An 18,851-nucleotide genomic window follows, 5' to 3' on the forward strand; every position below is an offset into this window, starting at 1 on the left:
TATATACATACTCAATATTTTCTATATACTCAATATTTTCTACATATATATTCAATATTTTATATATATATATATATATACACATATATATGTTTCAGATTCTTCTCCCACATTGGTTATTATGGAATAATTGAGTTCCCTGTGCTTTGCAGTACGTCCTTGTATATGTTACTCTCAAATTCTTAATTTATCCCTTTCCACCATCTAATTAGTAAGTATGGAATTATGAGAAATAAGACATTCAATATGCCTTTGTACATACTTTATAATTTGAAATAAAAGCTAAAAAAAGATATCCACACAAAGAATCTGCATGAATGCTACACATGAATGCTTCTTATCTGACATCAAAAATAAGAGTAAAATAAGTGTATATTCATGTGCACAAACACCCACACAAAGTCAGCGTGCAAAGATCAGCTACAAATGCAGACTGATACAGGTCTCCCAAACTGGTGACATGATTTAGCAGGCAGTGCTACCAAAGGTGATGTATTTTGCAAAATAGTACAGTTACAAAGACAACAAAGTATCACCTTCCCTCAACTTACTTGATAGTTGTTTTCCTGAGAAATTCAGGACATATTAAATCAGTGTACAAATTATTTTGTGTTTACATAAAAAAGAGTAGGTGTCTAGGCTTAGATAATTATAAGTAGATTTTTCATCTACTTGAAAGTTGAACTGTTCAATCAAAATTTATGAAGAGCTCAAGAAAATTCTGCATTGTTTGGGAAACTGGGAAACAGAAATTCTACTAAAGAGGGCAGGAGTTGCTGGGAGTATGGACATAGGGCTGTAGGACAGTGGAAAGGGGACACTAGACTCAGTCTGAGCAGGAGGAGGGAAGGTCTCCAGGAGAGGAAGTGGGGTGATGCTTGAACCATGTCTTAGAACTAGAACAAAAACAAGCAAACAGGGCCAGAGAAAAGGGTGTGAGTGGACAAGTATTTGGGGTATAGGGGAAAGTGGGGGTGAGGTTGGACAGATACAGGATAATGAAGGGTTGAAGTGTATCCTGAAGTCTTTTCAGCCAGGGGTCACACCCCCTTGCATTAAGAACACCCTTTGGCAACAGTATAGAATGATGACTGGGAAGTGGGTAAGTCAGATAGATTAGCAGATTGTTATATCAACACAGGTGAGAAAAAGTGAGGATTTTAAACAATGGCCATGGGGGCTGAGTGAAAAGGATGGATTTGATATGCACCATATACACGGGCAGACTCGATGGGATGGGAAGACTAGATTGAGAGGGGTGGTTATGGACACAAAGGGGACCCTTGTGGGACATTCTAGGGGGTAGGTAGCAATGGAAGGAAGAGAACTTTTTTGGCACCAGTGAGTGGTGGGTACTTACTAAACCTAATCCTTATTAGTGCCTACCAGTAACTCAGGAATTACCACTATTAATAAGTATAACACATATGTCACCATTATTGCAACTGTCACCCCTAAATCACACCTACTAACAGTGGGCTTAATAACACATTTCAGCAAAATTTTATTGAGATCACTGATATGATAGGCATTATCTAGACACTGGGAGAGCAGACTGAAGTCCCAGTCCTAAGGAATGTTAGCCACCCAGGAGGCATCATAGGAAGTAACCCGTGGTCAGAAACTCACTGTCTTTGCTATAACCTTAGCTGCAGCATAATCCCTGGCATAAAGTGAAAGCTCAGTAATTATTTACAGAATATGAAACATCCGATGAAGCATCAAAATACATCATTAAAACATTACTTTTTTCCCCTCTAAAAGTTCCCCCTTTTATCCAGACCCTTCTCATCTGTGTTTAAAAATGCATTCATATTCACGTTCAGTCACTCATTCATGTCCGACTCTTTGAGACCCTATGGACTGTAGCCCACTAGGCTCCTCTGTTCACAGAATTCTCCAGGTAAGAATACTGGAGCGGATTGCCACTTCCTACTCCAGGGGATCTTCCCAATGCAGAGATCGAACTGCATCTCTTACTTGTACTATATTAATAGGCAGATTCCCATTAGTGGCATCTGGGAAGCTTAAACTTGCAAAAGTCCTTAAGATGTTAAATTTGAACCCATTTTTCCTTTCAGCCACAGACTTCTCTCTCTCCATCCTGTTGCAGCTAAATAGTTCAAATGAGTTTCCACATGCCCTTTTCCTCACTTTTCACCCCTTCCTTAATCTGCTCCAGCCTGGTTTACCACCCCATCACTTCACTGAAAACGCCCTTAATAAATAGCCTCCATGCTGCTAAAGCAATACACATTTCCATCCTCATTGCATATACCCACTGAGCTTCATTCAACAAAGCTTGCTACTCCTTATTTCACGATACATTCTCTACCCCTGATATCACAGAACCACACTGTCATGATTTCCCTTCTACTTCTCTAAACACCCCTCGCAGTCTCATAAGCTGACTCTTCCTCTTCTATCCAACCTTTCAGCGCTGGGGTCCTCAGAGGTTTGGTCTTCAAGGCCTTCTCAGGCTATGCTCTCTACTAAGGCCATTTCCTCTCTGCCCATGATTTTAACTACCACCCACGTGCTAGCAATGCTTCAACTTCATCATCTGCCCAGAACACTCATTTGAGTCCTAGTCCTTCAAGTACAACGTTTCAGCATCTCCATATGAGTGACCACAGGTCCCTCAAACTCAACATATGCAACACTGAACTGATGGAGTACAAATCAGAAACCTGAGTCATCCATGATTCACCCAGCCCCACTCCATCAGCAAGTGTTAACTCCACCTTCAGAACATATCCTGAAACACGCACTACTTTCCTTCTCCACTGCGACCACGTCTGTTGAAACCTTGGACTCGCAATGATCTACAAAGGTCTTCCATCTCTACTATTGGTCCCTATCCACCCTATCCAACCCATTTTCCACCCAAAATCAAGAGTGATTAAAAAATCAAAAACAGTCACACCTATTCATTGCTGAAGCTCTTCAGTAATTGTCTATTGTTCTAGCATAAAACTCCTTGCACCCTGGGGGCCCCTCAGGTCCTGACCTGCACCCAGGACCCTCGTCTCCTCCCGGCCCGTGTTCCATCACATGGCCGTGCAGGTCTGCATGTGCTGCAGAGCCTCCCGCCATGGCCCCAGGTGGTGCTGCCCCTCTTCCTGGAATGCTCTCAACTGCCCTGCCTTTACCCGGGTTATTTCTGCCCATTCTTCAAAGCTCTGCTGAAGGGACACCTGATCAAAACAGCCTTTCACATCCAGGCCTGAAGCCTCCAATATACACACTCATAGCATCCAGTACTCTTTCTCTTCAGTTCAGTTCAGTTTGGTGGCTCAGTTGTGTCTGACTCTTTGTGACCCCATGGACTGCAGCATGCCAGGCCTCTGTGTCCATCACCAACTCCTGGAATTTGCTCAAATTCATGTCCATCAAGTTGGTGATGCCATCCAACCATCTCATTCTCCATTGTCCCCTTCTCCTCCTGCCTTTAAACTTTCCCAGCATCAGGGTCTTTTCCAATGAGTCAGTTCTTCACATCAGGTGGCAAGTCTCCTAGTCTTCCCTAAAATAACTGTTAACACTTTTAATGATATAATTCACATACCACAAGAGTCACACATTTATAGTACAGAATTCAATGGTTTTTAGTATATTCATAGATACACACAACCATCACCACATCCAATTTCAGAACATTTTCATCATCTCCAAAGAAACACATACCCTTTATCTGTCACTGCCCTATCCAAGCCCATACCCTTTATCAACCGCCGCCCTATCCATCCCTGACCTCCATGAAAATATCCTTTCTCTAGCCCTAAGCTAACACAAAATCACTTTCTGTCCTATAGATTTTCCCTATTCTTTTCATAAGCATGGTTTAGTCACTCAGTCATGTCCGACTGTGACCCCATGGACTGTAGCCTGCCAGGCTCCTCTATCCGTGGGATTTTCCAGGCAAGAGTACTGGAGTCAGTTGCCATTTTCTTCTCCAGGGCGCACATGAATGGTGTCATGTAAAATGTGGTTTTCTGTGACTGGCTCTTTTCACAATGACTTCAAGTTTCACCCATGCTGTAGCATTTGTCAGAACTTCATTCCTTCTTAATAACTGAATAACTGGTTGTGTCTCTGGTTAAAATGTAAGTTTCCAGAAACCAGAATCTATGTCTCATTAGACATATCAATCCATCTTATATCATACAGATGTTTCAAAAACAATTTGTGGAACTATCAACAAATCAGCAAGTGAACATGGCTCAATGCCCCTGCAATACGTCTCTCCAATTTTGAAGGAGAGTTTCTTTTCATCACTGAGATAATAAAAGTCAGTCTGTAATCTATATCTGTACATTTCAGTAATAATTTACAAATAATTAAAATCTAGCATGCAAAATCTACTAACACATCCTTAAAATTTTTATATGTCTCTGTGCACTCTTCTTAAACTGTAAGATGTATGCAGATCACCTGAGTATCTTGGTTCAGCACATCGTGTGCAGGGCCTGAGCCTCTGAATTTCTAACAAACTCCTAGGTGATGCCAACGCTGCTATTCCAGGGACCACACTTTAACAGCAGAGTCAAAAAGCACCATATTTTATTTTCTTCGAAGGCTGGTGGTATTGTAAAAATATGTTGTACTGTAAAAATATGTGCTTATCATACTGAATAAGCACACAGTAGGAGCTTAGCAAATACTAGTCAAATTGTTAAGGGTGTAAATGGCATCCAAGTATACAAAGGCTCCTTTAGAAAAGAAAACCTTCCCACACTGTTAGTGGGAATGTAAGTTGGTGCAGCCACTCTGGAGAAGAGTAGGGAAGGGAAGTTCCTTAAAAAACTAAAAAATAAAAAAAAAAAAAAATAAATAAAAAAAAAATAAAAAATATAGAGTCACCATATGACCCAGCAACGCATGCACCCCAATATTCACAGTGGTACTATTTATAAGAGCCAAGACATAGAAGCAACCTAAGTGTTCACCAACAGAAGAATGGGTAAAGAATATGTGGTATGTATGTACAATGGAATATTATTCAGGCATAAAAAAGAATGAATTACAAAAGAATATTTGCAGCCATACTTGTGGACCTAGAAAATATCACAATAAGTGAAGTAAGTCAGAGAAAAAAATATTATATGATATCACTAATATATGGAATCTAAAAAATAGTACAAGTGAACTTACTTACAAAAGAAAAACAGACTTACAGACATAGAAAGCAAACCTATGATTACCAAAGGGTAAGGGGAAAGGGATAAACTAGGAGTTGGGATTAACAGACATAAATCACTATATATAAAGTAGATAAACAAGGATTTACTGCATAGTATGAAAGTGAAAGTGAAGTTGCTCAGTCGTGTCCCACTCTTTGGGACCGTGCGGACTGTAGACTACCAGGCTCCTCTGTCCATGAAATTCTCCCAGGCAAGAACACTGGAGTGGGTTGCCATTTCCTTCTCCAGGGGATCTTCCCGACCCAGGGATCGAACCCGGGTCTTCTGCATTGGAGGCAGATGCTTTAACCTCTGAGCCACCAGGGAAGATATACTTTCCTATTGCATAGTATAGGAAACTATATTCAATATCTTATAATAATATAATGGAAAAGAAAAAAAAGTTCCTTTTACATGCAATGGTAGATAGCACTGCAACAGAAAGTAAAAGCAAGAAACTTCAAGAATCAAAGCATTCAAGAAGAAAGAAGTAAATTGGATCCTGAACAACTATAATTCAAGGCATACGTAGAAGTAAGTCACTGAGCTGAATGCAAACAATATTAAAACTGAACCAAGGGAAAAACTTGTGAACATACCAAACAAATGTGTACAATATTTGAAAAAAAAGAACCTCACTGGTCTTTACACACTGATTATAAGGAGCTAAAGAAAATAAGAAAATACAGGCTGTGGAAAAATGAAAATTTACAGTGGATAGGACAAAAAAAACAACATGTAAAAGAAAATGAAGATGAAAGCAAGCTACAGATCTAAACAACTAAAATGAATTTTATTTTGAGAAAATGAATCATGCAGACATTAGACTGAATTATTAAATCAACCTAGAATCTCTTGGATTTCAGGGTAAACAGCCCAATTGCACACTGTGAAGAAATATATGAACTGTGGAACTAGGAGTTTTAAAAGCTGCAGCTTGTCAGAAACCTTACAAGCTCTCAGTAAATTCCATAGACCTGTGAGAATGAGCCTTTACCTCAAATCAGATGCCTCACAGAAACCAAGAAGGTTATTTTCCTTCAAGCCCATCCTGTTTAAGATTCAGGATTGTGTTATCTGCAAATACCGCCTCCCCCTCTGCCAGGTAATGGATGCTGCCTGGAGGAAGGCTGCAGTAGGATTCCTTCCCCCCTGTGATAAGTACATCTACGATACGGAGAGAATTCAGAGATAACCAGAACACTCAATGATTCATTTTTGACAGCCCTATTTCTTTTTTAATTAACAACTTTTCCCAGCAGGAGAGAAGACTTCACCATAGAAACCAGATTCCTGATAAGTGCCCCGTGACAGCGGCAGATAAACAGGATCTCTGGGCTCAGGGTTCACGGCCAAGTAACAGGGGACAGCGATTACTCACCGAGATGTCCAACAGGGCCTGCTGGCATCCACCCCTTCAGTACAGAGGCTGACCACCAAAGTCGTCCCAAAGTTGCAGCTGAGTGGAAAGACTAAAGACTTCTGGAAAGTTCTAGTGCCATCAGTGGGGAAAGTAGCTTTGTGGTCCCTCTATGTCGTGCAAACACTAGACAGCAGCAGCCCCAGCTAGTGCGGTCCCTCAAGTGGCCTTTGGAGAATGCTTCCCTGTTCAAAATTTCTAAGCTAAGTAAAAGCTACATTTCTTCCAGATAGAATAATTTAATTGATTGACATCACTTGCGTTTTCAAATGTCGCTAAAAAACATCTACAAGGAATACAAAACCCCTCTTCCATTTAGATGTCAAATACCAATTAGCTGGTCCCCTTAATCATTAAAATTGGAACTCTGACACTGACACGGTAGCAGGGACTGAATTTCCATTCTACCAGGCCTCTACATCAAATAATAGAAAATACATTTCTGCTTCATCAGACTCCACTTAACTAAGGCAATACACGTAGCTGTGAGCTAACTCCCAAAGCCACAGGGTTTAAATGAACCATAACAAGTTTTTAAACAGGGCTTTTTAGAAGTAATCCTGTTGCCAGCTTCTCCACCCACACACCACAGGCCCCTCACCCCAGCCAAGCATGTCTGATTGCTTCTCCCCGCGGCCCACACACACTCTGGGAGCCATTCTGACCTTGAGCGAAAAATAAGGGGGGATTCAGTATCACACTCCACTCGGCTACTGAAACCTTCTGTCACTAATAATCCACCTGCTCCCCTTGGGTTGGAACACCCTGGTGCCCAGACCAGGGCAAGGGGGTCCTTTCTTGGTCCTTTCTTTGATCCCCGACCCTGCCTTCTTTTTCCAGTCTCCTTCCATGGTTGACCTCATGGCCTCTGTTTTCCTCAGGATCAATGTGCAGCCTGCCTAGATCAAAATTACATGCCAGACTCTTCCCAGGGCCCAGCCGTGTCCAACTGCTCCCCATGGCCATCCTCGTCCTCCTACCACAACAAGTGGGAGCATCTCTTTGCTATCTCATCTCAGCAGACACTTCACCTGTAATGACTTCTCATTGGCAGACAGAGAAAAGCGGATGTGGGTGCTAGCAGAGAACAGGTATCCGTGGTGTCACTGATGACAGCATAGATCCTTTATGACCACTGCTTTTACATTTGGCGGGCTTTGGGTTGGGAAGCTTCTGTTCATCAGTGCTAATACTTGACAAGGTAAGGCAAGAAGAAGGAACTCACCTGTGACTCCTCACACGATCTAGATATGAAGGACCATAATGCAAAGTGTTGATCTATAAGAGAGATAAATGCTTGGGGAATCAGAGGTTACTTGGAGCAACAGTGATTCAAGAATGTTTTACTGAGTGGATGACATCTGAGTGGTTTTGAAAGAAGGAGCAATTTTGGTCACACAGAAATAGAGGGAAAGGGTATCCCACACAGAGGCAACTGAAAAGGCAGCTGCCAAGAGATGAAGTGTGCTGGGAAGAACACTGACCTCGGAGCTGGGAAGACAGGGCTTTAAGCTCAGCTCCACACAGGAGTGACCTTGAGAAAGTCCCACAGCATCAACTCTCTTTCTCTTCATCTGTAAAGTGGAAAGAATAAAAGCTCTTCACATAGGATTTTTGTGATAAAATATACAGTTGAGGCCAATCAATTGTCCTACACATTGTAAGCAGCTGACAGACAGAATATTCTAGAATATTCACACCCAGCTTGGCTAAGGGAGTGTCGATGAAAGCAGTAAGTGGAGAACTCGGTTGGGGATGTGGGCTGGTGCCATATCAAAGGATGCCCTGAACTCAATCAAGCCCAGGAGGCCACAAAGAGTCGGGGGCAAGAGAATAATAAGGCTTGAGCTGTACTACAGAGAAACTTAATTTGGTAGCAAAAAGGAAAGGCAGATTGGAAGAGGGAAAACTAGAGATATGAAATCCCATTACGTATGCATGCTGCACGCTAAGTTGCTCCAATCGTGTCCAACTCTTTCCAACCCTGTGGAATGTAGCCCACCAGGATATTCTGTCCATAGGATTCTCCAGGCAAGAATACTGGTGTTGGTTGCCATTTCCTTCTCTAGCGGATCTTTCTGCCCAAGGATCAAACCCAAGTCTCCTGTGTCTCCTGCAAAGGTTATTGGCCACTAGCGCCACCTGAGAAGACCACCATTAAGTATCAAGTCAAGCAACAAATAACAAAGGTGAAACAAAATGAGAGGGCCAATGTGCTAAAGTTTGGTAATCATCTGACCCCAGGTGTCGCTAGTGGTAAAGAATTCGCCTGCCAATGAAGGAAACAGGAGACACGAATTCCATCCCTGGGTCGAGGACGATCCCCTTGAGGAGGGCATGGTGACCCACTCCAGTATTCTTGCCTGGAGAATCCCATGGACAGAGGAGCCTGTCAGGCTATAGTCTATACGGTCACAGAGAGTCAGAAACGGCTGAAATGTCTTAGTATGCATGCATGCAAGATTTGGTAAATACTTAGATGCTGGGGTCAAAGGGGATGGGAAAGAGAGAAAAGGGTAAAAGGACAATGCTACTGATAAGTTTACAGAACCCCAAAGAGGGGAAGTTTGAAAAGAAAAGAAAAAGTAATTAATGTATGAGGTTCTAGTAGGATATTTGATTATGATTCTAAAAGCAGGAAAATCTTAGTGAAATCTTAGGAAAATCAGGGCACAATCGGGCATCAGCATACAAACTGGATCAGTATTTCTGGTGCAACAGGAAGGGGCTGGTGTTTAATGTCCTAAGTCTGGCTTATGCAGACAGCTCTCCCGTTTTGCTGGCATGGAACCAGGCATGGAACACTAGTGGCAAGGGTCACTCTGGGTGAGCAGCTGGCTGTGGGATGAACACGCTCTGCAAGCAGAAGGCTCTTATGGCTGTTCGTCACCTTCTGGCTGTGCAACATCTAAGGCTGCTCCTCCAGTGGGGAAGCTTTCAGTCCATGGGTTTTGATGGGAAGTCAAGTCTTACTTGTCATCGTGGAAGCCAGAGGAGGCCACATTCTCTCTCTTCACCCTTGGCAGATGGAGCATGCACAGGTGTCCATGCCAAATGGAAGTTGTCACAAGAAAACAAACTTTTGAGCAAGTGAAGCAAGAACAAGCCATCAACTCTGCCTTGGCTGCAGCCCCTAGCAGCAGTGGATTTATCTGACCACTTCTGCAAGGTGACCCAGCTAGTCTGGGTGTCTGCCCACACTCCTAACCTAGTTTCTTAGACTTTGGATCACTTTTTTAAACTATCCCATATCCTTTCAAGAATGTTTTTTCTATTTAAGTAAGGCAGGGTCAGTTTCAGTTGCCATAGAAGTTAAAAACTTTTCTTAATCAGTTTCTTCTGTATATAATAGAAAACAGTATTCCGTAGTGAGTAGCCAAGACTTTAGGATTCCCATGGCATTGTTCCCTAGCTCCGCTCCTGACTAGCTGTGAGATCACCAACAAACCGCTTTACATCTGGGCCTCAATTTTTACCTCTGCAAAATAGGGATTCCAATGGTTATCCACATTATGGTGGTATCTAGGGAATATATTTGATAATACTAATGCATGCGTGCATGCTCAGTTGCTTCAGTCTGTCTTTGAGACCCAATGGACGCCGGCCCATCAGGCTCTTCTATTCATGGGATTCTCCAGCCAAGAATGATGGAGTGGGCTGCCACCGCCTCCTCCAGGGGATCTTCCCTGACTGAGGCACTGAACTTGTGTCTCTTTTGTCTCTTGCATTGGCAGGCTGGTTCCTTACCACTAGGGCCACCTGGGAAGCCCTGATAATATTAATAGAAAGTACCTATCAGAGAGTAAGCATAAATGTCAGCCAGGATTACAATAGTTCAATAACACTAGCAGTGTAAGTGCCCCTCAAATGAGCCATGATCACTGTCTTTAGCACTTTGGAATCTAACTGAAGAGGCAGGAGGCACACACATTAGATACTTCACAAGCAGGAAAGGATGACGTGGCATGCACATACAGGGCACAAATGAGAGTCTAAACCCTGTTATGAAGTCAATTATGAAATGTTCTTTTTTAAAGCAACCACATTTATGTCACTGAAATATTAGGCCATATTCTAGGGCCATGAAAAGGTTTCCAGGTTCATCTAAGAAGTCATGACAGGCTAAGGTTAAATGAGAAAAGGACATTTGTTTCAAGCCTAGGCAGTGTCAGAAGTTCAAACCCCTCCACCCCACACCCAGGGAAGTTTGTTTCACTGTCCTTTAGGTGTTCTGATCAGCTCCTTGGAAATTCCAGGCAGAATAAAAATAAGAGGTACCTCTAGAGAAACAGAGTAGGATCCTATGGTCCTTCCCCTCATACTCTCCATCTGCCTTTTGTCTGTAGAAGAACTTTAGTCAAATGATAAATTTAATCTGAGAAGTGAGAAAATGCAGAAGCAAACAAAATCAATAAAGAAGACAAAATGATAATCATTTATTATTAAGAAAAGTCAAGGACCTTGATTTGACCATAGATCCTCCTCAAGGACTTATAGGTAATATTCTGAGCCACATCCATTGAGCTGTCTTGTAGCCATGACATCAGCTGCCACAATTCTGAAAACTGGCTTCAAGGAAATGGGAACAAACCAACCCTGGAACTCAAGATTAACTCTACTTAAAACAATCAAGATGATTTTGGTCATACCACCGCATGACCAATTTCAAGATGACTGTCAGAGCTAACTGTACTGCTTCTACAGGTAGCCCCTCCCCCAGCCTATAAATGCTTTTGCCCACTGATTGCCACTGGGGGAGTCAGCCTTTGGACACAAGTCTGCCCTCTCCCCTGGTTGCTGGTCTCTGCAATAAAGCAAACTTTCCACCAACCTTGCTTCTGGAGTATTGGTTTTTGAGCAGCGAGTAGTCAGACCCCATTTTTGGAAACAATAGTATTCTCCTTGAGAACATGTGAGAATTAACGCCCCAGGATAAGGAGTTAACTATAGTCCAATGGTCTCTTCTGTGGAGCAGAAGGCACTGTACAATTCGTGGACCCATCTTACAGCTACAGTCTGAATTATGGATCTTTTAAAATCTAAGCATGACTTGTATGCTGTGGCATTATCGATGGGCCTCAAAAATGTATGCAGCCTTGTAACACCTCAAAAAACTACTTTTCTGATTTTTTTAATTAATTTATTCCAAACAACTAATTTTAGGATTCAATTTCTGCATCATCTACTACAACTGCTTTTGGGGATTCAATTTCATTTTTTCTCTATAAATTCTCAATTGTCCTAGCACCATTTAATGAAAAAAGACCATCTTGCCCTGTGACTCTGCAGTGCCACTTCTGAAAAAAATCAAGTGTCATATGTGTGAGTCTGTTTCTGGGTTCCATGGATTGACTTGTCCATTCCTATACCAGTAATAATGTGATCTTAATTACTATGCTTTAATAATAAGTCTTCCTGCCTGGTAGCTCAAGGACCCTGGCCCCCTTCTTCTTTTGCAAAACTGCCTTGTCATGATTGGCCCTCTTCATGTTCACATACACTTGAGAATCAATTGATCAAAGTCCAACAAAAAACCCCACAAAACACTGGGATTTATATGGTGCATGCACACTAAGTCCCTTCAGTCATGTCTGACTCTTTGTAACCCTATGGACTGTAGCCCGCCAGGCTCCTCTGTTCATAGGATTCTCCAGGCAAGAATACTGGAGTGGGTTGCCCTGCCCTCCTCCAGGGGATCTTCCCTGACCCAGGGATCAAACCTGTGTCTTTTACATTTCCTGAATTGGCAGGCGGGTTCTCTACCATTAGTAGGGGTGGGATGCCCCCACTCCCCCACCCCCCACTCCAAGATTTATATTTCCAGTAGTCATGTATAGATGTGAGAGTTGGACTGTAAAGAAAGCTGAGCACTGAAGAATTGATGCTTTTGCACTGTGGTGTTGGAGAAGACTCTTGAGAGTCCCGTGGACTGCAAGGAGATCCAACCAGTCAATTGTAAATGAAATCAGACTGATGCTGAAGCTGAAACTCCAATACTTTGGCCACCTGATGCAAAGAACTGACTCATTGGAAAAGACCTGATGCTGGGAAAGATTGAAGGCGGGAGGAGAAGGGGATGACAGAGGATGAGATGGTTGGATGGCAACGCCGACTCAATGGACATGAGTTTGAGTAATCTCAGGGATTGGTAATGGACAGGGAAGCTTGGCGTGCTGCAGTCCATGGGGTCACAAAGAGTTGGACATGACTGAATGACTGAACTGAACTGCATCAAGTCTACAGGTCAATTTATGGGAGTATTAACATCTTTAAATATCACAAGAGAAATAGTAAAGAGACCTCACCTCGAGTAAGGGAGAGATTTGACACTAAATTATATTTTGAGCTTTGGCTATCATGGAGGACTGGATATTTTATTTACTGAAATAAGGCTGTGCATGTAATTTAAAAGAGAACACAAGTCCCCGTTACCTGAGAGTCATCAGAAATGATAGTGCAAGCTGCAGTCCAAGTGTGGGGACAACCTCCTCTTTTAGACACATTTTAAGAGACAAAATTAAAGCTGCATTTTGATTACATCATAAGTGGTGTTTGTTCAACTGTCATCCCTCAACACTGGTTTGAAGTTAACTCAGAAATTTTCTTGCACATCTTTTATTAGATATATTTTGTTAAAAGATTAGCTACCTTATCTGACAATGTCTCATTGTTTCTTACTGGTATTTAGGAATGCTTTTGAGTTTCTATGCATTGTTCAGGAAGTCATCCAATAATTAGCTGACATATTTTCCTGAATTTTTCTATGCAGATAGTAACACTGATCAACTGAATCTCTTTCAAGACTTGTGATGGCATTAAAAGGCTTCTACTCCACGGGGACACTGAAATATCATACTTCCAGCCTCAAAGCCCACGGGAAGCCTGCTTCCCTTTGTGGCCACCTGGTTCAGAGCCCTTAGACCATCAGTCCTCTCTATCTGCAGAAGCTGAACTAGCCACCACTTCCTGCTTCCAGATATCCCAGAATCAATGCAGAAGCCTAGGGCTTTGGCTTAAATAACCATTCTTCATTTGTTCCGCAGAGAAGAAGTTGTTCTTTTGAGCCTGGATGTATATTTCAGTTGGGCTTCCCTGGTGGCTCAGCAGTAAAGAATTCTGCCATCAATGCAGGAGACTCGGGTTCACTCCCTGGGTCAGGAAGATCCCCTGGAGAAGGAAATGGCAACCCACTCCAGTATCCCTGCCTTGAAAATCCTATGGACAGAGGAGCCTGGTCGGCTACAGTCCATGGGGTTGCAAAAGAGTCAAACATGACTTAGCGACTAAACAACAACAATATATTTTGGTTACCTATATTTAATAAAAATTAAGATCATGGCATCCAGTCCCATCACTTCATAGCAAATAGATGGAAACAATGGAAACAGTGACAGACTTCATTTTCTTGGGCTCCAAAATCTTTGCAGATGGTGACAGAAGCATGAAATTAAAAGATGTTTGCTTCTTGGAAGAAAAGCTATAACCAACCTAGATAGCATATTAAAAAGCAGAGACATTACTTTGCTGACAAAGGTCCATATAGTCAAAAATATGGTTTTTCCAGTAGTCATGTATGGATGTGAGAGTTGGAATATAAAGAAGGCTGAGCAGTGAAGAATTGATGCTTCTTAACAGTGGTACTGGAAAAGACTCTTGAGAGTTCCTTGGACAGCAAGGAGATCAAGCCAGTCAATTGTAAAGGAAATCAGTCCTGAATATTCAATGGAAGGACTGATACTGAAGCTGAAGCCACCTGATGTGAAGAAGTGACTCATTGGAAAAGACCCTGATGCTGGGAAAGATTGAAGGCAGGAGGAGAAGGGGACGACAGAGGATGAGATGGTGGGATGGCATCACTGATTCAACAGACATGAGTTTGAGCAAGCTCTGGGAGTTGGTGGTAGACAGAGATGCCAAGACTGCTGCAGTCCATGGGGTCGCAAAGAGCCGGACACGACTGAGAGACTGAACTGACTGGTATTTAATATTTCACCTGCCACCACTTGAGTTTACAAAGGGAAAGTGGTCACTAAAAGAACAGGTGTGGAGAACAACTTTTAGGAAATGGGGGAGTGATGGGATGAGAAAAAGAAGCGGGGGAGCTTCAAGAAACCTAACATTTATGTCCCAAATCCCATCTCTACTTTTGTCCACCTTGCTCTGTGCCCTCAAGACTCACCCTGAGGATCACATCCTGAGGCTCCCTCACTCTCTGGACTCCCAGGGAGCTCAGCCTAAAGGAGGCGGAGCAGGAGATCAGAGAGCGGAAGATCAGAGCATCTGTTTCCTGGCTCATCTTCACAGAGTCATCAGCTTCTGAAGGGAGGCCTCGGCAGAACCCTCTGCCTAACCTCTCTCTCTAGCTCACCCCCTCTCTCTCCCCCCAACTGGCTCTAGTAACTGATTCCTTCCTGTAGTGGTTTGAATGTGTCTCCCCAAAAGTTACGTTCAAGTTCCAAACTCTGGTACCTGTGAATTAGACTGTATTGGAAATACAGTTTTTGCAGATGTAACCAAGTTAAGATGAGGTCGTGTTGAATTAGATGGGTGAAATCTGATGATCCGTGTCTTTTAAGAGAAAATATAATGGGGAAATATAGTCTCTTTAACAAGCGGCATTCAGAAAACTAGACAGTTACATGTAAAGGAATGATACTAGTCCATCTTTTAATGCCATGTGCAAAAACGAATCCTAGATGCACTAAAGACTTAAATGTAAAATTTGAACCCATAAAACTTTTAGAAGGAAACATAGGCAGTATGCTCTTTGACATTTCTCTTAGCAATCTGTTTTCAAAGCTCTCTCTTTTGTAAGGGAAACAAAAGCAAAAATAAAAATGACTACATCAAACTAAAAATATTTTGCACAGCAGAGGAAGGCATCAACAAAAGGAAAAGGTAAGTACTGAATGTGAGAGAATATTTACAAATGATATGTCCAATAGGGGTTAATATCCAAAATATGTAAACAACTCATACAACTCAATAGCAAAAAAACAAACCAACTGATTTTTTAAAAAGGACAGAGGCCCTCAATAGACATTTTCCCAAAGAAGAGACACAGATGGCAACAGGCACATGAAAAGATGCTCAACCTCACTAATCATAAGGGAAATGCAAATAAAAAACACAGTGAGGTAGTACCTCCTACCCATCAGAAAGACTATTAACAAAAGACAACAAATAACAAGTGTTGGCAAGGATTGGAAAAAGGGAAACCCTCATACACTATTGATGGGAATGTAAATTGATGCAGTAACCATGGAAAACAGTATGAAGATTCTTCAAAAAAATAGCAACAGAACTGCAAATGACCTGCATGGCGAAAGACGTGCATGGCAAAAGACCTGCCTCTTGAGAAACCTGTATGCAGGTCAGGAAGCAACAGTTAGAACTAGACATGGAACAACAGACTGGTTCCAAATGGGAAAAGGAGTACGTCAAAGCTGTATATTGTCACCCTGCTTATTTAACTTATATGCAGAGTACATCATGAGAAACACTGAACTGGAAGAAGCACAAGCTGGAATCAAGATTGCCAGACGAAATATCAATAACCTCAGATATGCAGATGACACCACCCTTATGGAAGAAAGTGAAGAGGAACTAAAGAGCCTCTTGATGAAAGTGAAAGCGCAGAGTGAAAAAGTTGGCTTAAAGCTCAACATTCAGAAAAATAAGATCATGACATCTGATCCCATCACTTCATGGCAAATAGATGGGAAACAGTGGAAACAGTGGCTGACTTTCTTTTTCTGGGCTCCAAAATAATTGCAGATGGTGATTGCAGCCACGAAATTAAAAGATGCTTACTCCTTGGAAGGAAGTTATGACCAACCTAGATAGCATATTAAAAAGCAGAGACATTACTTTGCCAACAAAGGTCCGTCTAGTCAAGGTTATAGTTTTTCCAGTGGTCATGTATGGATGTGAGAGTTGGACTATAAAGAAAGCTGAGCACCAAAGAATTGATGCTTTCAAACCAAGGTGTTTGAGAAGACTCTTGAGAGTCCCTTGGACTGCAAGGAGATCCAACCAGTCAATCCTAAAGGAAATCAACCCTAAATATTCATTGGAAGGACTGACGCTGAAGCTGAAGCTCCAATCCTTTGGCCATCTGATGTGAAGAGCCAACTCATTGTAAAAGACCCTGATGTTGGGAAAGATTGAGGGCAGGAGGAGAAGAGGGCAACAGGGGATGAGATGTTTGGACGGCATCACTGACTCAATGGACATGAGTGTGAGCAAGCTCCAGGAGATGGTGAAGGACAGAGAGGCCTAGCGTGCTGGAGGCCTAGCGTGCTGCAGTCCATGGGGCCACAAAGAGTCGGACACAACTGAGCAACTGAACAACACTACTCTGTAATAACTTTAAATGGAATATAATCTATAAAAATATTGAATTTTTAGTACACCCGAAACTAATATTATAAATCAACTACACTTCAACAAAAATAATAAAATAAATTTTAATAACCTAAATCCTTTTTTTCTTAAATGTCATAAAGCAGAAGTTCAAATTTTACTTCAGGAATAACACTCATCAATTCCTCTGTACACCAACATGCTCTCAGGCAGACACTCATAACACCCCCCTACCCCGACCCAAGGAGACCACAGTAACAAGACGTTTGCCCCTAAAATCAGCTTGCCAGATAAACCCAATCACATGATTGTCCTTTCTCTGCACACAAAATAGGGCGCCAAACACTGAGTGGGCACAAACTGCAGTAGGAAGAGCAGATACCAGCCAAGCCTGGCAACGGTCCACCGTGGCTAATCACAGCCAGCTCAGCAGCCTGTGAGTCTCCAGTAGATAAGGCCAATCAAGGCCCAGATTGCTGTGGACAGCCAACTAATTTCTGGCTTTCTGTTCCATTAAATGGGTCCTCTTGTCCAATCATGGGCCAAGTATTCACTATTTCCATTATTTTAATTTTATAATACTCTTTAATATCTGGCTGCCCAGGCACATGCTCATTATTCTTTTCAAGATTTCTTAAGCAATTCTTAACTTTTTTTTTATTCTTGCAGAAGCACTTTAGGATCATGTTGTAAGCTTTAATTTCCCATGGATTTTGACTAGAGAGATTTGCACTAAAAATCTATAAACTTATATGGAATCATCCAAGTCAAGAACCTGGTACATCTCTCCATTTATTTGGGCTTTCTTTTATATACCTCAATAAAATTTAATAGTTCTCTTTCTACAAGTCCTGCACAGTTCCTGGTGGGTTTATTCCTAAGTCATCTATATGTTTGTCATTGTAAATGTGATAATTTTCTACAATGTCTTCCTTTAACTTGACTATGCAGTAATACATGCACAAAACCTCCAATGCCACAGAAGGGTAAAATCAAACGCTCTCATCACTCATCCTGCCGACCCTGACTCTTCCCATCAGCAGAAATGTTGAGGAAGAGTTAGGGTTGTATCCATCAAGATGATTTTCCATGCTCTCTGGATTTTGCTGAGTTTGGGGGCTTTTTTATGTTTTAAATAAACAAGATTATACCACACACTTTCCCTATGACTTCCGCTACAGCAACATGTCTTAGAAGAGTTTCCATGCCAGTAGATGTAGCTATATGTATCCAGAACTACATATTGTGACATTATCTGAATGTGACAGTGTAATCAATAAATGCCCCCGCTAATGGACCTTTAAGTCACTTCCAGTTTTTCACAATGGAAATACTGCTTTGCCAAACATTCTTGTACATATATTTATACGCATATATGCCAGTGTTTTTGTAAGAGAAATTTCTGAAGATAACATTTCTGGGGCCACAGTAATAAGCACATTTTGAAAAATTGAAAGCTATTATCAAATTGTGCTAAAAATAGGATTTACCACTTTGTACCAAGATTATGAAAAGATTCATTTTTCTGAACTCTTTATACTTTACATTTCCACTCTTAGTTTTTGGCAATCTGCCAAAGTATTATTAAATAATTATCTCTTAAATTCATATTTCCCTGAGGATCAGAGAGACACTTTTATATTTGCATTGGCTATATAAATTTCTTCTATAACATGTCTTATCATAACACTTTGTTGATAAGCCATGAATTTTCCCCTTAATCCCATGAATCTGCTGTAGAAGCTCTATTTTTGTTATGAATATGCATCTTTATATTACATATGCATTTTCCTTTTAATTTTGTGGTACTCTTATTAAATAAAAGCTTTGTGTTTTTACATGGTTAAATGTGAGATTTACAAAACATGTAATTTACTAACATG

General features: G+C 41.6%; 1 protein-coding gene and 1 non-coding gene across 2 annotated transcripts in view; both read right to left on the reverse strand.

The window, feature by feature from the left end:
- The window catches only part of LOC136145497 (protocadherin-23-like), a gene marked incomplete at its 5' end in the record, with an annotated part of 197,197 nt that overhangs the window by 109,140 nt on the left and 69,206 nt on the right, over positions 1 to 18,851 (reverse strand). The window lies entirely within an intron of this gene.
- On the reverse strand, positions 5,439 to 5,510 carry TRNAW-CCA (transfer RNA tryptophan (anticodon CCA)). The gene has a single exon. It is a non-coding gene; the product is annotated as a tRNA-Trp (tRNA).

The sequence above is a fragment of the Muntiacus reevesi genome, chromosome 13 (genome assembly GCF_963930625.1).
Source record: "Muntiacus reevesi chromosome 13, mMunRee1.1, whole genome shotgun sequence".
NCBI classification, from domain to species: domain Eukaryota; kingdom Metazoa; phylum Chordata; class Mammalia; order Artiodactyla; family Cervidae; genus Muntiacus; species Muntiacus reevesi.